The sequence below is a fragment of the Ranitomeya variabilis genome, chromosome 3 (assembly GCF_051348905.1).
Source record: "Ranitomeya variabilis isolate aRanVar5 chromosome 3, aRanVar5.hap1, whole genome shotgun sequence".
In the NCBI taxonomy this organism is placed as follows: Eukaryota; Metazoa; Chordata; class Amphibia; order Anura; family Dendrobatidae; genus Ranitomeya; species Ranitomeya variabilis.
The window spans coordinates 443,356,554-443,381,431 of NC_135234.1; the positions used below are offsets into that span (position 1 = coordinate 443,356,554).

General features: G+C 44.1%; 1 protein-coding gene across 1 annotated transcript in view; it reads left to right on the forward strand.

The window, feature by feature from the left end:
• The first annotated feature begins 22,963 nt into the window (after window positions 1-22,963).
• The window catches only part of LOC143816276 (uncharacterized), a 90,117-nt gene continuing 88,202 nt past the window's right edge, over window positions 22,964-24,878 (forward strand). The window contains exon 1 of the mRNA XM_077296458.1: window positions 22,964-23,010. The gene's annotated coding sequence lies outside the window, so the exon portion shown is untranslated. The remainder of the gene's footprint in view (window positions 23,011-24,878) is intronic.

Consider the following 24,878-nt stretch of genomic DNA (forward strand, 5'->3'; position numbering starts at 1 on the left):
CGGTGTAGTATATTAATAACTGTAATGTTTGAAACTGTGGTCCCAGCTCTCTTCAGGTAACTGACCAAGCTATCCCATATACTTCTGGGCTGATTCCTGCCCTTTCTCAGAATCATCCTTACCTCACGAGGCGAGGTCTTGCATGGACCCCTAAATCGAGAAAGATTGACAGTCATATTGTGTTTCTTCCATTTTTTCATAATTGGGCCAAGAGTTGTTGCCTTCTCACCAAGCTGCTTGCCTATCCCAGCCTTGTGCAGGTCTACAATTTTGTCCCTGGTGTCCTTGGACAGCTCTTTGATCTTGACCATGGTGGAGTGCTTGTAGTGTAATTGATTAATTACAGAACTCTACATTCTTTGTAGGTAGGAAAAATCATCATTGTATCAAATATTTATTTTCCCCACTGGATGTCCCCCATCCTTGTATGCATGTCTCCCATCCTGGCATACATGTCCTGCATCCTGGGTCCTTCATGATATATATATCCCCCATCCTGGTATATATGTCTCCAATCCTGGGCTTCTTCCTTGTATATGTCTTCCATCCTGGACCCCTTCCTGCTTTATATGTACCCCATACTGGTATACATGTCCCCTTTCCTGGTATGTATGTCCCCATCCTGTTATATATATGTCCCCTAGCCTAGTATACATGTCCCCCTTCCTGGTATATAAGTCTCACATCCTGGCATATATGTCACCCATGCTGGGCCATCCCTGGTATACACTTCCCTCATCCTGATATATATGTAATGCATCCTGGGCCACTTCCTGGTATATATGTCCCCCATCCTGGCATAAATGTCCCCCATCTTAGTATACATGTCCCCCTTCCTGGTATATATGGTTCCCTCCTTCCAAATATTATTCTAAATCTGCACCCTACTATTCATCTGTCTCCACACCCTCCATGCACATGATAACTGCTCTTGATACTTGACTATTGCACTTAGCCACACAGGCTGATGACCGGATCATGCAGCTTTGTATGAAAATCCCTATGTATTATAATTGCCAGACCTGAAATAACAAGCACTTTTCACCTATTGTGTCCCCCCATTTCCTTGTAGATTGTAAGCTCGCGAGCAGGGACCTCACTCATAATGTCACTGTTTAAATTGTCTTAACTTGTATTGAATTTGTTTGTATATGTCCCCGCTTAATTGTAAAGTGCTGCGGAATATGTTGGCGCTATATAAATAAAAATTATTATTATTATTATATGTCCCACATACTGGCATACATGTACCCCATCCTGGGCCATCCCTGGTATACACTTCCCCCATCCTAGTATATATGTCCTGCATTCTGGGCCACTTTCTGGTATATATGTCCCCCTTCCTGGTATACAGGTCCTTCTCAAAAAATTAGCATATAGTGTTAAATTTCATTATTTACCATAATGTAATGATTACAATTAAACTTTCATATATTATAGATTCATTATCCACCAACTGAAATTTGTCAGGTCTTTTATTGTTTTAATACTGATGATTTTGGCCTACAGATAACCCAAAAAACCTGTCTCAATAAATTAGCATATCAAGAAAAGGTTCTCTAAACGACCTATTACCCTAATCTTCTGAATCAACTAATTAACTCTAAACACATGCAAAAGATACCTGAGGCTTTTAAAAACTCCCTGCCTGGTTCATTACTCAAAACCTCCATCATGGGTAAGACTAGCGACCTGACAGATGTCAAGAAGGCCATCATTGACACCCTCAAGCAAGAGGGTAAGACCCAGAAAGAAATTTCTCAACAAATAGGCTGTTCCCAGAGTGCTGTATCAAGGCACCTCAATGGTAAGTCTGTTGGAAGGAAACAATGTGGCAGAAAACGCTGTACAACGAGAAGAGGTGACCGGACCCTGAGGAAGATTGTGGAGAAGGACCGATTCCAGACCTTGGGGAACCTGAGGAAGCAGTGGACTGAGTCTGGTGTGGAAACATCCAGAGCCACCGTGCACAGGCGTGTGCAGGAAATGGGCTACAGGTGCCGCATTCCCCAGGTAAAGCCACTTTTGAACCATAAACAGCGGCAGAAGCGCCTGACCTGGGCTACAGAGAAGCAGCACTGGACTGTTGCTAAGTGGTCCCAAGTACTTTTTTCTGATGAAAGCAAATTTTGCATGTCATTCGGAAATCAAGGTGCCAGAGTCTGGAGGAAGACTGGGGAGAAGGAAATGCCAAAATGCCTGAAGTCCAGTGTCAAGTACCCAGTCAGTGATGGTGTGGGGTGCCATGTCAGCTGCTGGTGTTGGTCCACTGTGTTTCATCAAGGGCAGGGTCAATGCAGCTAGCTATCAGGAGATTTTGGAGCACTTCATGCTTCCTGGCACCTGCTCACAGTGCCAAAACCACTGGTAAATGGTTTACTGACCATGGTATTACTGTGCTCAATTGGCCTGCCAACTCTCCTGACCTGAACCCCATAGAGAATCTGTGGGATATTGTGAAGAGAAAGTTGAGAGACGCAAGACCCAACACTCTGGATGAGCTTAAGGCCGCTATTGAAGCATCCTGGGCCTCCATAACATCTCAGCAGTGTCACAGGCTGATTGCCTCCATGCCACGCCGCATTGAAGCAGTCATTTCTGCCAAAGGATTCCCGACCAAGTATTGAGTACATAACTGAACATTATTATTTGATGGTTTTTTTGTTTGTTATTAAAAAACACTTTTATTTGATTGGACGGTTGAAATATGCTAATTTATTGAGACAGGTTTTTTGGGTTATCAGGAGTTGTAGGCCAAAATCATCAGTATTAAAACAATAAAAGACCTGACAAATTTCAGTTGGTGGATAATGAATCTATAATATATGAAAGTTTAATTGTAATCATTACATTATGGTAAATAATGAAATTTAACACTATATGCAAATTTTTTGAGAAGGACCTGTATATGTCTCTCATGCTGGTCTAAATGTCCCCTATCCTGGTATATATGTCTTCATCATGATGTATATGTCACCCATCATGGGTCCTTTCCTGGTATATATGTCCTCCATCATGGCATATAAGTCACCCATCCTGGTATGCATGTCCCCCATCCTGGGCCCATCCTAGTATATATGTCACAGTTCTGTCTGGATAAATAGAAATCTCCTCATCTTCCTCCGTTTCCACATCTCATATCATCCTCTTCTGGTCGCACGTTTCCCCACAGAGCGGGCAAAGGTGGGATTTATTGTGTCTTAACACTGGCGGAGTTAATAGCTGTGTCTACCCGTATTGACCTCCGTTTTCATGAGCGGAGGTTAGAGCAGGCCCAGTGTAGGCAGAGGATTCGGCTGGCTCCCACCTTCGCCAAACCTTTGGAATCTCCGGTCCAGGTTCCTGAGTCACATCAGGCCATGGAAGTGTCGCGAGCGGGATCTAAGTCCCGGACCGCTTGTGCACTCAAGGTCTGCCATGTTTGCCAGCAGTCAGGACATCTTGCCACCAGATGTTCACAGCTGTCGAGGAAACGTCAGCATCTAGTGGTAGTAGGTGGAGGTACACTACACACGGCGATGTTTGCCTCCAAATTGTCCTTTAAGGGGACAATTATAATAGGCTCATTCACTCACTCGGTAGAGCTCTGCGTGGATTCTGGGGCGGAGGGCAATTTTATGTCTTCTGCCTTCGCCCAACGTCACGCAATACCTGTGGTAATGCTAGCTCAACCAGTGACTGTACGAGTGGTGAATGGGTCGACACTGCCCTCACAGATAACACACCAGACCATCCCTTTCACTCTGTCCTTGTCGACATCTCATCAGGAGATTATATATCTGCTCGTCATTCCTGAGGGAATTGATGAGATCCTGTTAGGGATGCCTTGGCTACGGTATCACTCTCCTCATATCGAGTGGTCCACAGGCAGAATTTTAGGATAGAGTGAATCTTGTGGGGGTAGATGTCGGAGGGAAAGCGTTCAGGTTGTTACAACTGAGGTACCCGCAGATTTATCCTCTCTCCCCAAGCAATATTGGCCCTATGCGGACGTGTTCTCCAAAAGGGCTGCGGAGACCCTTCCGCCTCACCGCCCCTATGACTGTCCTATTGACCTCTTGCCTGGTGCTGAGCCTCCCTGGGGTCGAGTCTATCCATTGTCTCTCCCGGAGATGGAGGCAATGTCACAGTATATCCGAGAGAATCTGACAAGAGGATTCATCAGGAAGTCAGTGTCAACTGCAGGGGCTGGGTTCTTCTTCGTACAGAAGAAGAGTGGAGAACTGCTTCCATGCATAGACTACAGGGGTCTTAACGCCATCACCGTTAAGAATAAGTACCCACTACCCCTGATATCTGAGCTTTTTGATAGGCTACGGGGAGCAAGGGTATTTACTAAATTAGATCTGCGGGGTGCTTACAACCTGATTTGCATCCATGAGGGGGACGAATGGAAGACGGCTTTTAACACCAGGGATGGGCACTATGAATATCTGGTGATGCCTCTGTAATGCCCGAGCTGTTTTCCAAGACTTTGTAAATGACATCTTCCAGGATATGCTTTCCTCCGCGGTCGTAGTTTATCTGAATGATATTCTCATCTACTCTCCAGATATAGACTCCCACCGGAGAGATATTTGCAAGGTCTTTGACCTCCTACAGGCTAACTCCCTCTATGCCAAGTTGGAGAAGTGTGTGTTTGAGCAGGAGTCCTAGCCTTTCCTTGGCTATATCATCTCTGCCCAGGGATTGGCTATGGATTCTGCCAAGCTACAGGCTGTGATGGACTGGCAGGAACCCCATTATCTCAACGTGGTGCAGCGCTTTATCGGGTTCATTAATTACTGTCGCCAGTTCATTCCCCACTTCTCAACTTTGGTAGCTCCCTTGGTTGCCCTCACCAAAAAGGGAGCAAATCCCAAGTTGTGGTCGGAGGAGGTCTCCAAGGCCTTTCTCTCGATTAAGTCACACTTCGCTAGCGCTCCCATCCTACATCGCCCTGATGTAGATAAGCCATTTATTATGGAGGTGGATGCCTCATCCATTGGTGCTGGAGCAGTCCTTTTCCAAAAGGATGCTCAAGGTCGGAAGCATCCTTGCTTCTTCTTCTCTAAGACCTTTTCACCAGTGGAGAGGAATTATTCCATCGGGGACAGGGAGTTCCTAGCTATGTAGTTGGTTTTCTCAGAGTGGAGACATCTTCTGGAGGGAGCTCTCTTTCCCTTCCAGGTGTTCACAGACCACAAGAACTTGGTGTATTTACAGACAGCCCAGCGGCTAAATTCTCGTCAAGCTAGATGGTCCCCGTTGTTCTCCTGGTTCCATTTCACCCTCCATTTTCTTTCCGGGGAGAAGAACATTTGTGCTGACACTCTCTCCCGCTCTGTAGTGTCATCATCATCATCAGAGGAGGAGCCTCAGCTTATTGTCCCTTCAGAGAGCCTGAGAACTGTGGCTCCGGTTTCGTTAGAGTCTGTGCCCCCAGGCAAGACTTTCATTTCATCTAATTTGCGACCGGAGGTTCTCTCTTGGGCTCACTCGTCCAGGGTGGTTGGACATTTTGGGATCAAGAGGACATCTGAGCTCTTGGCTAGGACATACTGGTGGCCGTATATGGACCGTGACGTTGGGGACTATATTCGGGCGTGTTTCTCCTGCGCCAAGAATCGGTCTCCTCGGCAATGGCCTGCTGGGCAACTTTACCCCCTGCCGGTGGCAGACAGGCCCTGGCAGATGGTCGGGATGGACTTTGTGGTAGGCTTACCCAAGTCTCATAGCTGTACAGTTATCTGGGTAGTCACCGACCATTTTTCTAAGATGGGGCACTTGCACGGTTACCTTCTGCACGGGCTTTAGCAGCGTTGTTCGTGAAACATGTTTTCCGTCTACATGGCATGCCTGACAAAATTGTCAGTGACTGTGGTTCTCAGTTTGCGTCTCAGTTCTGGAGAGAACTCTGTCGTTTACTCAGCATTGAGCTGAATCTCTCTTCTAGCAAAAATAGAAAAAAACGTGGCAACACTCACCGGACCTGTGATCAAGACTTTTCCTTTATTAAAGCGAATATGAACACATCTTCACGGCATGGGGGAGACGAAGGACAGAAGAGGTGAGCATGTTTTTTTCTATTTTTGCTATATGGTTCCTCCTTCATTTTCAACGCGAGCACCTCCCGAGAGTGCCGGGTTCCAGTATTGATCACTGAATGTGCACCTGATCTCGCTTCTGGGCTGTGCTGCCACACTTTTTTCTTCGTTTTGGATGAATCTCTCTTCTGCATACCATCCCGAGATGAATGGGTTGGTAGAGAGGGCCATCCAGACTCTGGTCACATACTTACGACATTTTGCCTCCGCCAGGCAGGATGACTGGGCAACTTTGCTACCTTGGGCGGAATTTGCCATCCAGGCCTCCAAGGAGAGAATGAGGGTTTCTGCTGATGCACACCGGCGTCCCGCTCCGACCTTTGCTCCTGGCAACTTAGTGTCGCTCTCCGCCCGTAACATCAGGCTGCGAGTTGAGTCCACTAAGTTTGCGCCTCGCTACATAGGCCCTTTCAAGGTTCTGGAACAGGTCAACCCTGTGGTCTACCGTTTGGCTATTCCTCCGCGCCTTTGTATCACCGACACCTTTCATGTTTCTTTCTTAAAGCCTGTCTATTTGTCCCGGTTTTCCGAGTCATCTGCCGGGACATCGGGCTCATCCACGGATGAGTTTGAGGTGAATGCTATCGTGGGGTGCAAGGTGGTACGTGGCAAGAAATATTATCTGGTGGAATGGAAGGGTCACGGCCCAGAGGGCAGAACCTGGGAACCTGTGGAGCATATTCGGGCTCCGCTCCTCATTGCAGCCTTTGAGCGTAGCGAGGCCCAAGGAGGGGGGGCCTAGGAGGGTGATTAATGTTAGGAGTCGAGTTCCCACCGCTGCACAGGGGGAAACTCGAGCCATGTCTGCTGTGGTCTCCCATTCTACATCAACCGCAGTGGAGCCTGCTCAGCGGAGACGTCGGTCCCAGCGTCTTGCTCAGTCTGATACTGTGCAAAGGGTTACTGCTGCCTTTCCAGGCTCTGCTGTTGTAGCCTGCACTGGTCAGCGGCGAGCAGGCTTTTCTGGGACTAAGTCCTGCCTTGCACACACTGAGCATGCCCAAGGTAAGACTTCTCATTGGAGGTCAGGGGTCACACGCTCAGGTACTGCAGCAGCTATCATTGGTTCTCTAGGAAGGTCCTGAAGTTGCTCATTTACTGTAGCATCTTCCATTGGTTCCCTAGGAAGGTCCTGAAGCTGCTGCAGCTATAAAAGGTTTGCATGGCCGCCCAGCCATGCGCTAGTATCACCTCATGTCATGAGCTTGTTATTTGTGGTCGCGCCTGTATGTGTGTAATCAGGGACCCGGCTGAAATAAACTCCTAAAATACCGGCACCTCCGGTGAGGAGTGTTTGTGTGCTTTTCTGGGTGCGTGACCACTGACTGCCATCAGCTCAGCAGTTAGCTGCGTTCCCGTGACGCTAACAGGGCACTGTGACGGGGTGTACGGCAGAGCAGGAAGGGACAACAGGCCGAGGGACGATCCAACGAGATTTATTAAAGCAGGGAGCATACCACATCAAATATCCATAATGTCCTTCAAGTCCACGAGAAGTCCACAATAAGTCTAAGTAAAGAAACAGATCTGGAGGTGCTTTCCAGTAATCCCGCACCCGATAAATGAAACAATAGTCCTTCCACGAGTCCAACAGAACAGATTCGGGGGACCTCCCGATAATCCTTGTGCCAGCTAACAAAGCAATAGTCCACACGAGTCCAAGGGATCCCAAAACAATCCCACGAATGACGAGATATGTGCTCAGCTCAAGTCTCGCCCCGTTCGCTTCCGCAGTCACAGATGGACGTGGGGTCTTGCCTCAGCTAAGAATCCCCACTCCTTCTCCTTCAAGGGTCAACTCACATCTGATCTCAAAAATAAGAATGGATTGTCTGAGCTCCTGGGATCCGCCCATGAAGAGGGGTAGGGGTCACACCTTCTATTCAATGGTTGGGTCCACCAGAAGATTCTAGACTGGTCAGCTCCGCTTAGTCTATCTAGTATGTACATTTGACTAGCCACCTGCTGTGAGGAAGAATGGCTATTCTTCACTAGTGGTGTTGACAAAGCTTAATTACATTATCGCTTAGGGCTGCAAGTATTGGGGAAGGAGACATATTGTTACAGGTGAACTGCCAGCACAAGAAAATACATAAATTACAGCTAATAGAAACCAGAGAACAGTTACATACATCAAATGGCATATTATTCAAATACAGGACAGGGCAAAAGTACATATCATTACAATGCCTTCCCCTCCCAATTTGTGTACGTACTAGGGACCTCTACAGGTCGCTGGTTAAGTACACACAGGCAGAGCGTAACTTACATGTGGCTTCATGCAGCCACAAATTGGCATCGTAGCTCTCCCACATCATTGCCCAGGAGAACATCTGCAGGCAGACCACCCTTCACCCCAACCACACATTGCCCCAAAACCAAAGTTCAGATCCACAGTGGCTGTGGGAATAGTCCTCCATTGTCCACCAGCCAGTTTAATGACAATCCCAGGTCCTCTATGAATTGCCTCAGGCCGAACCACTCGGGGATCAGCCAGTGTGAGGAAAGCCCCTGAGTCACAAAATCCAATAAGTCTCTGTCCATCCAGTACAACCTCCTGCAAGTGCTTACCTCGATGAGCAGAAGTTGTCATAGCTGCAGGTCGCACACCATAAACTCCTAGTGGTGCAACATGGGTGGGTGAGGCACTAGGCCAGTCCTCACGTAGTGGTGACACATCTTCCTCCATAGCACTTGGCTGTACATAATTAATAATACGACTGGGTACAGGATCAATCCTCATTTGAACAGCTGGGCAGGAGGCTTGCAGATGCCCCGGCTGCCCACATCGATAGCATCTGTGCTGGGTCTCACTCCATCCAAGGCGTCCTCTTGGGTGAGGGGTAAGGGAACCTGGAGGCCGGCTCCCACCTGAAGGTGCTGTAGGGGTTTGAGGACGACTCCTCCATGGGCTGGCTGGGCATGAGGCCTGCAGATGCCCCGGATGCCCACAACACCTGCGCTCTGCTACTTCCTCTCCTCGTCGTATTCCAGAAAATGCAGTAGAAGCAACTGGAGGCACATTTACAGGGGTATCAGCATGAGGTGGTGGCTTAGAGGAACTGGGAACAATGGGGACAGAAGAACTGGGGGCCACCGGTGTTGTGGAGCTGGTAGGCCTCTCTCCATCCTCCAACAGAACCCTCCACTGAGGCTTGATGATGGTGAGAGCCTCATCAGCGAGAGATGCAGCTTCTTCCACTGTCGCTGGTCTCCTCTCACGCACCCATTCCCTGATCTCAACGGGGCACTGGGCAAAGAATTGTTCTTTTAGGATAACCTGGAGAAAGGTGTTCGAGGTTAAGGCCTCCTCTGCCTCCAGCCAGCGATGACATATTTGTTTGAGTCTATGAGCATATATCTTAAAAGATACTTCCCCATCACAGGCTAAAGTACGGAACTAAGTCCTGTAAGTGTCTGGCGTCACAGCATAATGTTCTAGAACAGTCTGTTTAATCTCCGCATACTCACAGTTCCCCAGAGGGTCCATAGCTCTATAGGCTTCAGCAGCTCCACCCTCTAAGAGCCCCACAAGATGTCGGACTCTCTCCCTTTCCGGGACTTCCATTAATCGACACTGATGCTCAAAGTCCTGGAAGAAGCCCTCAATGTCACCTGCAGCCTCATTAAAGGGCTTAAAGTCTTTGCGGGACACTCTGGGGAGTGGGTGCTGAGGTTGCAGTCTGTCTGGAGCTTCTACCTGCTTCCAAAGCGATCTGCCTCTCCAGCAATGCCATCTCCTGAGCTCTGTGAATGGCCTCCCTCTCCTGAGCTCTGTGAATGGCCTCCCTCTTATCTTCTATGGTGGCACTGCCATCTCCTCCTCATACCACACAGCCCACTGACTTTTTTGGGTATTTACCTCCGGCTGCAGTCTTTCCTCCATTTGCTGTGAGGATCCTTCCTCAGCGTCATCTTGCAGGCGAACTCCTTCCAAAGCCTCAATTAGCTGCTCCTTGGAGAGTCCTTTAAAACGGACTCCTACTTCACGGGCCTTTGATTGTAGGCTCCCCAAAGTCCAGTTCTTGTTCTCTGCGGTGCTGGTTCCCGATGTTGGGCCATTGTTCTCCATTCCTTCTGCTCTGATCCCACCGCTGCCAACCAGTTTGTGACGGGGTGTACGGCAGAGCAGGAAGGGACAACAGGCCGAGGGACGATCCAACAAGATTTATTAAAGCAGGGAGCATACAACATCAAATATCCATAATGTCCTTCAAGTCCACGAGAAGTCCACAATAAGTCCAAGTAAAGAAACAGATCTGGAGGTGCTTTCCAGTAATCCCGCATCCGATAAACGAAACAATAGTCCTTCCACGAGTCCAGCAGAACAGATTCGGGGGCACCTCCCGATAATCCTTGTGCCAGCTAACAAAGCAATAGTCCACACGAGTCCAAGGGATCCCAAAACAATCCCACGAATGACGAGATATGTGCTCAGCTCAAGTCTCGCCCCGTTCGCTTCCGCAGTCACAGATGGACGTGGGGTCTTGCCTCAGCTAAGAATCCCCACTCCTTCTCCTTCAAGGGTCAACTCACATCTGATCTCAAAAATATTCTATCTAGTATGTACATTTGACTAGCCACCTGCTGTGAGGAAGAATGGCTATTCTTCACTAGTGGTGTTGACAAAGCTTAATTACATTATAGCTTAGGGCTGCAAGTATTGGGGGAAGGAGACATATTGTTACAGGTGAACTCCCAGCACAAGAAAATACATAAATTACAGCTAATAGAAACCAGGGAACAGTTACATACATCAAATGGCATATTATTCAAATACAGGACAGGGCAAAAGTACATATCATGACAGGCACAGCATCTTATTTCTAGCGACTCTGTGGAGTTAACAGAGTTCACTTAAACTGCCATATAGTGCCGCCATTTGCCAGCAACAGGTTCCTCTCCTGCACGGTGGACCACGGCTTGCGAATGCACCTATTTATACATATATATATATACTCGGTGCGTTCCGCCAACCCTAACACCATGTACCCTAAAATCCCTAGTGACATCCTCCTTCCCTCTGCCAGGACATTAAAAATGGGTTGTGGCTGGACCTTCCAGCAAGACAACAGCCCAAAACATACAGCCAAGGCAACAAAGGAGTGTCTCAAAAAGAAGTACATTAAGGTTATGGAGTGGCCTATCCAGTCTACAGACCTTCATCCCATAGAAAACTTATGGAGGGAGTTGAAGCTCTGAGTTCCCAAGTGACAGCCTCAAAATCTTAATGATTTAGAGATGATCTGCAAAGAGTAGTGGACCAGAATTCCTCCTGACATGTGTGCAAACCTCATCATCAACTACAAAAAAGTCTGAGTGCTGTGCTTGCCACGAAGTATTAAGTCTTGTTTGCCAGAGGGATCAAATACTTATTTTTCACTGCAAATGCAAATAAATTTATATAATTTATACAATGTGATTTTCTGGATTTTAGTTTTTGATATTCTATCTCTCAATGTTAAAATTAACCTACCCTTAAAATTATAGACTGTTCACGTCTTTGACAGTGGGCAAACTTACAATATCAGCAAGGGATCAGTTACTTATTTCCCCCACTGTATATATAAGTTAAAAGCAGCACTGTGTCCCCCATTAACTATAATCTTTGACTCCCAATAATTTAAATTATTCAGTCTGTGACTCTCCCCAATTAATTGTAAAGCTATGTATGTGCACACGGAAAATATGCAAGGTTTTACAGTCCAAGCAAAATGAATGAGATCCCTGAGGTCTCATGAACACGTTGCTTATTTTTTAATTGCAAATTTGCAGCAGATTAAAATCTGCATAATGTCACTTCTTGCAGAGTATTTCACCCGTACTAATGGGGAAAAATAAGTAACAAAAGCATGGCAAAAATGTGGAGAAAAAATAAATGGATTTTACGCAACTTTCTTCCTGCCAACACATTAGGATATGGAGAACAATTTTCTCCTGCAAATCCTGAACATGTGCACATAGCCTTAGTCCCTGTCCTGTGTCCTCCCATTCATTACAAGTCCCTGATAGCATCATAATGAATTTGGAAGTGGGAGAAGACGCTATCAGGTACTGAACATCTTCCGCCACCTCCCAATTCATTACAAGTCCCTGACAGCATCTTCTCCCACCTTTCAGTTCAATACCAAGTGTCCTATGCACCTTATTGCCTCCTCTCCCAATCCCCAATACATTTTAAGTCCACGATAGCATCACAGTGAAGTGTGAGATGGAGGAGGACACTATCGGGGGCTTAGCACCCTCCTCCACCATCCAATTAATTTTACATCCATATCTAAGATCTTCCTCCACCTCCCCTGTTTGTAAGTCCATTATAAGTCCCCCTTCCTCTCATCCCAATCCCCCACATTCCATCATTGTCCTCTCCCCCACCTTCATCATTGCCCTCTCCACCACCTCCATTATTGTACTCTCCATCACCTCCATCACTGCCTTCTCCATCACCCCATCATTGCCCTCTCCACCACCTCCATCATTGCCCTCTCCACCACCTCCAACATTGTCCTCTCCACCTCCTCAATCATTGCCCTATCCACCACCGCAATCATTGCCATCCCCATGACCTCCATCATTACCTTCTCCATCACCTCCATCATTACCCTCTCCACTACCTCCATCATTGTGCTCCCCGTCCACCACATCATTGTCCTCTCCAACGCCTCCATCAGTGCCTTCTCCTCCACCACCCCCATCATTGCATTTTCCACCAAATCCATCATTGCCTTCTCCCCCATCACCTGTTGTGAACTCTGTTAGCAGGCTCCCTCTTGTGGTCACAACTGGTACTGTGTGAGTGTTGTCTTTGGGCTCCCTCTGGTGGTTTTGTTTGTTCTCCTGCGGGTTTGTGGCTGGATCAGCTGCCTCGTTATCCACCAGTGAGGTTTTCTATTTAGCTCAGCTGCAACTTCACTTGTTGCCTGCTGTCAATGTGTTCAGACCTATTCTGATTTCATCTGACTACGTTTGGTCTCAGTCTTTCCAAGACAAGCTAAGTTTTGCTTTTCAGTTTTGTACTCATCTGTTATCAATATGTGTTCTGTGTATGATGAGTTTAATCCAGCTCGCTAACATGTGATTTTCTGCTTGCTGGTAGCTCTGGGGTTCAGACTTGCTCCCCTCACACCGTTAGTTGGTGTGAGGGACTTGCGCATTGTCTGAGTGGATTTTTAGAGGGTTTTTTACTGACCGCATAGATCCCTTTCTATTTTCTGCTATCTAGTATTAGCGGGCCTCCTTTGCTAAATCTGATTAATCTCTGTGTTTGTACTTTCCCCTTAACTCACCGTTATTATCTGTGGGGGGCTTTCTATATCTTTGGGGTCATTTTCCTGAGGCAAGGGAGGTCTTGCTTTCTCTCTAGGAGTAGTCAGTTTATCAGGCCGTGACGAGATGTCTAGGATTTTAGGAACGTTCCACGGCTACCTATAGTTGTGTGTGGTTAGGATCAGGTATGCGGTCAGTCCAGTTACCACCTCCCAGAGCTAGCCTATTGTTTAGTACTTAGCTGGTCTGGTTTTTGGATCCTCTGCCACTGGGATCATAACAATCACCCCCATAATTGCCCTTTCCATCACCTCTATCATTGTGTTCGCCTCACCACTCACATCATTGCCTTTTCCACCACCTCTATCATTGCTTTCTCCCCCACCACCCCCTTCATTGCCCATTCCACCACCTCCATGATTGCCTTTCCCTCCATCACCCCCATCATTGACCTCTCCACCACCTACACACACACACAGACACACACATCTCCAACACCTACACACATATACACACCCGTACACACACACAGCACCACTCACCTCAAGCACATTCCAGTGCAGCCACACACACATACAGCACCACTCACCTCTCCGCACATTCCCCGCAGCTGCAGCATCGTCTTCGCAATCAGCTTTCTGCCTGACACACAAGCGCACTGAATGCTGATGTCATCCAGCCATGCTTCTGTGTCAGACAGGAAGCACGGGCAGGACGGATCCCTGCAGCTTCGCTCCACTGCCAGCCCAGCTGCAGGGATCGCTCCCTGCCTACCACACATGAGGGCAATCTGGCCAGGGCCACCCCGGAGCCTCAAGGCCAGATAAACAGGCCCTCACTGTTAGGTGCTTTGCAGTGCCCCTTCCACCTCCAGGCCCCAGTGCAGCATCAGCTGCACATGCTGTATGTCCGCCCCGATTTGTGGGGTGTTCCCACTGTTTAGGCATCTCAGGGTCTCTCCAAAGGCAACATGGCATCGGCTATTAATTTAGCCAATTTTGTATTCCAAAATTCAAATGGCTCTCCTTCTCTTCTGAGACCTGCTGTGTGCCCAAACTGTAGTTTTCCTCCACATATGTGGTATCGGAGTACTCAGGAGAAATTGAAAAACAAATTTAGGTGTCCATTTTTCTTGCTATCCTTGTGAAAAAAAAAATTGAGGCTAAAAAATACATTTTTGTGGAAAAAATGTGTTTTTTAATTTTCACGGTTCCACATTCTAAAATTCCATGAAGCCCCTGACGTTTCAAGGTGCTCACCACACATCTAGATAAAGTCCTTGAGGGGTCTAGATTCCAAAATGGGGTCATTTGTGGAGATTTCCACTGCTTGGACACCTCAGGGGCTCTCCAAACGTGACATGGCGTTGGCTATTAGTTCAAGCCAATTTTGTATTCCAAAAGTCCAATGGTGCTACTTCCCTTCCAAGACCTGCCGTGTGTCCAAACAGTAGTTTTCCTCCACATTGATGTACTCTGCATTCTTTCTGTTACATTTGTGAAAATGAAAACTTTGGCGTTAAAGTAACATTTTTGTGGGAAAAGGTTAAATGTTCATTTTTTCCTTCCACATTCCATTAATTCTTGTGAAGCATCTGAAGGGTTAATAAACTTCTTGAATGTAATTTTGAGCACCTTGAGGGGTGCAGTTCTTAGAATGGTGACAATTTGGGGTATTTTCTGTCATATGGGCCCTCAAAGTCACTTCAAATGTGATGTGGTCCCTAAAAGAAATGGTTTTGTAAATTTAAGGAAAAATGAGAAATTGCTGATCAACTTTTAACCCTTCTAACTCCGTAACAAAAAAATGTTTCAAAAATTGTGCTGATGTAAAGTAGACATGTGGGAAATTTTATTTATGAACTATTTTGCTTGACATAACTCTCTGGTTTAAGGGCATAAAGATTAAACCCTTCATGACCACAGCTTTTTTCGGTCTTGCTTTTTCGTTTTTCACTCCCCTTCTTTCCAGAGCCATAATTTTTTATTTTTCCATCAATATGGCCATGTGAAGGCTTACTTTTTGCAGGACGAGTTGTCCTTTTGAACGACATCATTGGTTTTAGCATGTTGTGTACTCAAATATGGGAAAGAAATTCCAAGTGTGGCGAAATTGTAAAAAAAGTGCAATCCCACACTTGTTTTTTGTTTGGCTTTTTTGCTAGGTTCACTAAATGCTAAAACTGACCTACCATTATGATTCTCCAGGTCATTACAAGTTCATAGACACCAAACATGTTTAGGTTCTTTTTTTATCTAAGTGGTGGAAAAAAAATCCCAAATTTGCTATAAAAAAACCCTCCAAATTGCGGAATTTTCCAATACCCGTAGCGTCTCCATTTTTCGTGATCTGGGGTTGGGTGAGGGCTTGTTTTTTGTGCGCTGAGCTGACGTTTTTAATGATACCACTTTTCTGCTGCTATGTTCTTTTGATCGCCTGTTATTGCATTTTAATGCATTTTAATGCAATGTTGCGGCGACCAAAAAAAATGTAATTCTGTCACAACTCGATCGCCTCTGCTACATAGAGGCGATGCTCAGATCGCCCCTACGTAGTAGAATTGCAGCATTGCTATGAGCGCCAACCACAGGGTGGCGCTCATAGCAATCTAGCATCAACAACCATAGAGGTCTCAAGCAGACCTCTGGTTGTCATGCCGACGCACCGCTGGCAAGTCAGCCCGATGGCCGGAAGCGCGCGTTAAATGCCGCTGTCAGAGTTTGACAGCGACATTTAACTAGTTAATAGGCGCAAGTGGATCACGATTCCATCTGCGCCTATTGCGGGCACATGCCAGCTGTTGAAAACAGCTGACATGTCCCGGCTTTGAAGCGGGCTCACCGCCGGAGCCGACCTCAAAGCGGGGCTACTGACGTCAGACATGACTATCCCGTCCAATGTCAGAAAGGGGTTAAAAGTTTGAATATTGTGAAATTTTCAAAAATGTTGCCACATTTCCGATATTTTCAGAAATAAACGCAAGTCATATCGAACAAATTTTACCACTATCATGAACTACAATATGTCACGAAAAAACATTCTCAGAATCAGTAGGATACTTTGAAGCGTTCCAGAGTTTAATCACATAAAGTAGTAAAGAATACTGGGAAAAGGAAGAGCACACAATAGGGTTTTTAATGTTAAAACAAGACAGAAACCAGCATGGACCCGCTCACCTGGTGGTGTTGCAACAAAGCAACATGTATCAAACGCACATATCAGCTGCTGCAGGAAAGGAGTCCAAAGGACTTAGAGAATGAACATATCCGGGTGAAGTGTCACTGGATGCACTGCTGATAATTATATCCAACGAATATTTTCCTTGAAAACTTTATTTCATCAGGTTTACTGGTTTGTAAACCTGATGAAATAAAGTTTTCAAGGAAAATATTCGTTGGATATAATTATCAGAAGCGCATCCAGTGACTCTTCACCTAGATATGTTTATAACCACGTAAAGTGACACTGGTCAGAATTGTAAAAATTGGCCTGGTCACAAAGGGGAAAACAGGCTCTGTTGTGAAAGGGTTAAAGCAAATCTGTCACCAGATTCTGAGAGCAGCATAATGTAGAGACATAGATCTTGATTCTAAAGATGTATCACTTAGTTTACTGGATGAGTTTTTAGATGTAGCATGAAGCAGTGCTCAGAACGCTATCCTCTCCCATACCACAGCTTTCTATAGACATAGTCTATTGACAGTGAGCTGCTTATCATGGGTGGAGGCATGGTCTGACAAGGGTTCATGGGACCTGTAGTCCAGTCAGTGATAATCTCCAGCTGATAGAATATTCATTGTAAATAAACAACAGCACACAGCCTGCCCATATCTCCTGCTGTTTTCAGATTACATAGCAAAAACATGATGACAGATTCCCTTTAAGTTTCTCATACACATTAGATAGCTGTTAGACAAACTCTCTCTCCCCTATCCCCCATACACTGGAACAGGTGGGTGGGTCAACAGAGTGCTCCTGTGTTTTCTGTAAGAGAGCTGCTGTCAAACTCCTTTGGCAGCAATTTTTCTTTAGGAAAAACAAAAGGAACAGCCACTGATATTTAGTAGGCCATACCCTTTCTCCCCCTGACTCCATCTGTCAGGTAAAAGTCAATAGGCCCTCACACACATTAGACTGTTGTCCAATCCAGCTGATATTGCTGAGTTTTGGACAATTTTAGACTAATCTGTTTGGGGGGCTTTACAATACGGAGAAGAAAACAAGTGTACAAACCTTACATGTGCAACCTTGAGATCAGGGCCGGAATGGCCATCTGGCAATTCTGAAGGGAGAATTCTGAAGGGCCTGTCTGGTCGTGGGCCGCCTTGTTTGCTATGTTGTGAACAGAATTGGTGTTGTCCAGACACCCACACTGTTAAGAGTTGTGATGGAGCACAAAGTCGCTGACTCCGTTACTTACCCCAGCAGGCCACGGGTATCATTAGAAATATTGGTCTTGTAGAAAATCTTCCTTGCCTCCATCCAGGGTAATATTAGTAATATATCCCATCTGGTTCTTGGGGACGAAGACAACAAGAACTGCATAAATAGTAAGAAACTAAAAAATGAAAGTGTTGGCCCCCTTAAAAATAGTCTGGGGGAAATGGTGGATGAGGATGAGGAAAAAGCCAATATGCTAAATGACTTTTTTTCATCAGTATTTACACAAGAAAATCCCATGGCAGACAATATGATCAGTGATAACAAAAATTCCCCATTAGGTGTCACCTGATTAACCCAGCAGGAAGTACGGCGGCGTCTAAAAATCACTAAAATTGACAAATCTCCGGGCCCGGATGGGATACACCCCCGAGTACTGCAGGAATTAAGTACAGTCATTGATAGACCATTATTTTTAATCTTTAAAGAGTCCATAATAACAGGGTCTGTACCACAGGACTGGCGTATAGCAAATGTGGTGCCAATATTCAAAAAGGGGACAAAAACTGAACTCGGAAATTATAGGCCAATAAGCTTAACCTCTACTGTGGGTAAAATCCTGGAGGGCATGCTAAGGGATGCTATGCTGGAGTATCTGAAGAGGAATAACCTCATGACCCAGTATCAACACGGGTTTACTAGGGACCGTTCATGTCAGACTAATTTGATCAGCTTCTATGAAGAGGTAAGTTCCGGACTGGACCAAGGGAACCCAGTAGATGTAGTGTATATGGACTTTTCAAAAGCTTTTGATACGGTTCAATAGTTGCAGATGACATTAAACTCTGCAGGGTAATCAATACAGGGGAGGACAATTTTATATTACAGGATGATTTATGTAAACTAGAAGCTTGGGCTGATAAATGGCAAATGAGCTTTAATGGGGATAAATGTAAGGTCATGCACTTGGGTAGAAGTAATAAGATGTATAACTATGTGCTTAATTCTAAAACTGTGGGCAAAACCGTCAATGAAAAAGACCTGGGTGTATGGGTGGATGACAAACTCATATTCAGTGGCCAGTGTCAGGCAGCTGCTACTAAGGCAAATAAAATAATGGGATGCATTAAAAGAGGCCTAGATGCTCATGAGGAGAACATAATTTTACCTCTATACAAGTCACTAGTTCGACCACACTTAGAATACTGTGCACAGTTCTGGTCTCCAGTGTATAAGAAAGACATAGCTGAACTAGAGCGGGTGCAGAGAAGAGCGACCAAGGTTATTAGAGGACTGGGGGGTCTGCAATACCAAGATAGATTATTACACTTGGGGCTATTTAGTTTGGAAAAACGAAGGCTAAGGGGTGATCTTATGTTAATGTATAAATATATGAGGGGACAGTACAAAGACCTTTCTGATGATCTTTTTAATCATAGACCTGAGACAGGGACAAGGGGGCATCCTCTACGTCTGGAGGAAAGAAGGTTTAAGCATAATAACAGACGCGGATTCTTTACTGTAAGAGCAGTGAGACTATGGAACTCTCTGCCGTATGATGTTGTAATGAGTGATTCATTACTTAAATTTAAGAGGGGACTGGATACCTTTCTGGAAAAGTATAATGTTACAGGGTATATACACTAGATTCCTTGATAGGGCGTTGATCCAGGGAACTAGTCTGATTGCCGTATGTGGAGTCGGGAAGGAATTTTTTTCCCCAAGGTGGAGCTTACTCTTTGCCACATGGGTTTTTTTTTGCCTTCCTCTGGATCAACATGTTAGGGCATGTTAGGTTAGGCTATGGGTTGAACTAGATGGACTTAAAGTCTTCCTTCAACCTTAATAACTATGTAACATGTGATTTCAAATGGCAGGGCTGAATTTCATCTGCAGTCCGTATCTGCTTGAGATCCAAGAACAGAGGTCAGAGGATGTGGAGATTGAATGAGCACTACAACACTTGAGCATGTAGATACAGCTTACTTTTTGTTTGTGATATTTACCCATAAAGCTTTAAACAACATCAATTACTTTTTCATCCTTTCTGCAAAAATATTCAGACAAGGCTAGCTCTAATTTACGGGTGCACATATGCAATAGCCGACATACAACATACAACATACCAAATGCATACCAATAAAATGCATCAGCACCCTGAAATCAATGAAAACATGAAATCCACTATTACTGCCCATATAAAAATATAAGATGGTTAATAAACCATTTCTTATCAAAAAGTGTATAAGCAATCCACCAGCGACAAGGTGTACTTATGGATGGACCCTGGCCTTCCTCACTGTTATGCACCTGCCTCGACTCAGCATGGCTTCACCACCTTTCCCAATGTCCACTACCTTATGTTGTGTTCTGGGCTTTACAAGTGGCATGGCATGCCTTCATGACATCATCTGCCTAGGCCTATTTAAGGCCCACTGAGACACAGACCTGTGTCTTGGTATTAAGACTCCCAGTCCTGTGTTCTGTTTGTTTGCTGTGCTTCTCTATCACCTCCTGTGACCCTGGATACCTGCTGCCTTTTTGTCTCAGACATGCCGGCGTCCTCTCTACACCTGTCCTCCTGTGGTCTCCAAGTCATCACACCAAACATGCCGTCCTGCCTGATTTATCAATGCCCAGCGTTCGACCACTTTTTGCCACAGACCTGCAACTCTGAGATACAAGTTTTCTAAATGTGTCATCTTGGTTGATGACTGGAAGATTATTTTGGATAATATTTTTGACTTGGTTATATTGTAAGCTGTAGTATGTGGAAAAAGTAACAGATGTGTTATTAGTTTTATTTGATGGAACCATTTTTCTTATTAGATATGAGTTGATATCTTGTTTTGTTTATTACTTTGGTAAATGCACACTGAATCAACTGACTTCCAGATCCCCTCTCTCACAATCTGTTATGTACAATATTACTCTACGCTAAGGAAACTGGTGTCATCTGAATAAGTGCGTCTAGCACGTAACATTTCTCCATAGAGAATAGCCCTAGTAGTGTGTTTATGGTGTCGATTGAAGAATATATTGCCTGATATGCTTTTCCTGTACAAAGTATTGACTCAAGGGGGATGAATATAAATGAATGTCACAAAATTTCAGATTTATATTTTTAAAATATTTAGAAAACCATGTTTCATTTATTTCCTTTACACTTCCCAAATACTTGCTAATTTGTCCAAAAACAGAAAAATAGAGGGCACTCACCGGTCTTCATGTTTCAGTCTTTATTAGCAATACATATAAATAAAATTCATGGCCGGGAACGTCGGAGCCAAAGCTCGTGTGAGCTTCCCTGCTCACACGAGCTTTGGCTCCGACGTTCCCGGCCATGAATTTTATTTATATGTATTGCTAATAAAGACTGAAACATGAAGACCGGTGAGTGCCCTCTATTTTTCTGTTTTTGGATTGCTATCACAGTCACATTTTCTGGAGGAGCACCCGACGTTTAGTTCAGTGAACATTGCAACAGTTAATTATTAAGTACTCCCTCAGGGATATACCTACTTATACAGAACCTCAGCAGAGATTGTGCCGCCTACTGAACTCTTTTATGGTACTTGCTAATTTGTGTTGGCATCTTAATATACACTTACTTTGTAATGTCTTCACATCCTGTTCCATCCAGATGTGTCCGGATTCCAGAATTTCAAGCGGCGGAAGTTCACCGACCTCCATATTGGGACACCCAAGTGATGGGTGTCTCAATATGGAAACTGGTGGTTGTACCAGCCTCTTGTGCGGTACCACCAGCAGAACACCATCGCACCACACACACACACACACACTGTATACGCCGTACGCACAACACACACACACTGCATATGCCGTACGCACCACACACACACACACACACACACACTGTATACACCGTACGCAGCCTCTTGCGCGGTACCACCAACTGAACACCATCGTGAACACGCCGCCACCGGGATCAGCTGAATGATTCACTGACCGCCGCCATCTTTGTACAGGAGGAGCGCATGCACAGTTTTAATGTGACTGCCTCTATTTGTCTGCACAAAGATGGTAGCAGTCTGATTTACTGCACCTGCACAAATTCCGCGCAGGCGCAATGAATCATTCAGCTGATCCCGGCTGCAGATGTGCGACGTGTCTACAGGCATAGGAAGCCGGTCACATTAAAGGGGTTTTCCCATGAACGAAAGTTAATTTTAAAAATTGATTGTGTCTGACCGTGTACAGAGCATACCACATCTCCTGGGCAGGAGAGAAAGCAAAAGACAAACTGACATTACAGCAGGGGATCACAGAAGATTTCTTTTGTAAAGTAAAATATTTCACTGACTGTTTTTAAACAATATTTTACCTCACAAAATGTAACCTCTGCGATCTCCTGCTGGTCAAAGAAGAGATGACCTGAGAGGCGAAGACAGCAGATGGGGGAGAGAGAAAGCGTACAGGGGGGAGAGAGAAAGCATACAGGGTGGAGAGAGACAGAGCACAGGGGGGAGACAGCTCAAACAGGACAGCACATGAGGGGAGAACACAGCACAGGAAGGAGAGAGACAGCAGACAAGGGGGATAGCACATGGGGTAGACAGGTCAAAGAAGAGAGCACAGACGGGAGAAGTCAGCACATGGGGATAGAGACAGTGGATAGGTGGGTGAGCACATGGGGGAGAGATTCTCAACCCGGCAAAGCCTGCCCCCATAGTGACATTACCGCTCTCTCAATATGATAGCATTGGGCCTCCATCTAGTATCACATAAAATCCAAATAAAATACATTTAACTTTGTGGATGTAACATGAAAAAATGTAGAAAAGTATAAATACTTTTTCAATGCACTGTATGTACTGTGAAAGAGATATGATCCAGTTTAGCTCTAATTACAACCTGGGAAAGATGAGTGAATATGGGGTCTATAATGGTTTATAAACTTATTGCTCAAAAATAGTTTTCTAAGTTCCTCACATTTTTATATGGGTAAGCAATACTAGAATGTATGAATTCATTAATTGCAGAGTGGCAACGCATTTTTTTAGTATATATGTTTTTCATACTTCATTTGGCCAAAATATATTTTTTATTTTTGGAAAATTCAGATTCTAAAACCTGTGACAATAGTAAACTTTAATGTCACGTAGGTGCACTAGAAATATCGCTGTAATGTCCATTTATTGAGAGGATGTGGTTTCTACAGAATAACGAAGGAAACCACTGTCTTCAGTTTTGCACTAGACCCTTAAAGTCATCAAGTCAGAATGGGACATCAGTAAGGAAACTCCATTAACAATAGGTAAGTCCTTCTGACTTAAACAAGTGAATTAAAAAAATATATTTTTATCAGAGTATTTGGTTTAATGTACAGTAATTCTAGCTCTTTAATATAGCTGATTTTCATTAAATATCTATTTCATTAAAAGTTCTGTTGTTGCTGCAAGTGATGTAATTATTTTTGCTGTTATTTAAAAAAATCTACAAAAATAGCTCTTAGAATGCAGACTTCTATACCAAGTAAGAAGTATACATTTTCCATGATATTATTTTCTGTGTGTAGGTACAATACCCAAGTGTGAAAAAAAGCCTAAAACTTAAAAATTGTGATTTGGGAGACAATTTTTTTGAAAAACATTTTCTGCATCTATTTTTCAAAATTAAAATACAAAATGTTGGAGCACTTTGCTTTCCCATTTGTTTTTCAACTTTCAGTATGTGGTATGAGTTCACAAACTGTTGTCATTGGTTCTGTATTCAGAGTTTATGATATAGCGAAAGCCGAGAAAGGTAAGCCAAAGGTCTTTAAAAAAAAGTGGATGCTAATAGTTCTTTTTATCTTTTGAAGTACACACTACAAAAATTAACCAAAAAATGTCAATTTTTGCCAGTATAGGTTTATCTGAAAGATGTGTTCTGCCTTAAAGGGTTTTAATATTCAATTTAATATCCTTAAGGAATGATTCCTTCCCAAAGGGTACTCCAAAAAATTACTTAAGGCAGCTTACACACATAATAAAGCTGTTTCTCAAAAAATGTGTTTAGGTATAGAAGCTGGTAAAAAAATATTATTGAAAACACAAAATTAAAATGAGAATAAAATAATAATAACATTATATATATGAATTTAATTTTATGTTTTATGCGAAGGTATAACCAAGAAAATGGATCTATAAGGGAGAGTGGAATGTACTGTTGTTAGATTAAAAACCTCCCAAAAAACGCTTTCACGTTCTGTAGAAGCGCACTATTAAAATCATAATGGCCTCCAGTCAAGAATATTTTCTGTAAAAAATAAATTTGTTCTATTTTCACTCTCCATTGGTTCTTACAGATGTTATACGAAAAATTGTATGTGGTCATACAATAACTAATAGTAAGAAAATAATAAGGTCAAATGTATGATGCATAAGTTTTAATGATTTTTTAAATTTCGGTTCTAACTTTGTAGTCTCCTTAATTGAATGCTACTGTGCATTCAGTACATAGAAAGAATTTTACAAACGCTAATAAAGAAATTGAATAAGACAGAATGGGAAAATAGGTTTTTAGATCACACTGTTTCACATCATGCAACATTGCAACACCATAAAGATTTTAATGTAAAGACTGTAGATCAACATTCTGTTTTATATAACCATGAATCTTTTTACATTTTTAAAATACAAAGTCTCACACAAGATGGCCTGGATTATATGTATAAAAAGCTATATATATATATTTTTTCTCTTTTTCTATATGTACATACAGTGGGGAAAAAAGTATTTAGTCAGCGACCAATTGTGCAAGTTCTCCCACTTAAAAAGATGAGAGAGGCCTGTAATTGACATCATAGGTAGACCACAACTATGAGAGTCAAAATGAGAAAAGAAATCCAGAAAGGCCTCTCATCTTTTTAAGTGGGAGAACTTGAACTATTGGTCGCTGACTAAATACTTTTTTCCCCATTGTATATGTATATATATATATATATATATATATATATATATATATATATATATATATACACTCACCGGCCACTTTATTAGGTACACCTGTCCAACTTCTTGTTAACACTTAATTTCTAATCAGCCAATCACATGGCGGCAACTCAGTGCATTTAGGCATGTAGACATGGTCAAGACAATCTCCTGCAGTTCAAACCGAGCATCAGTATGGGGAAGAAAGGTG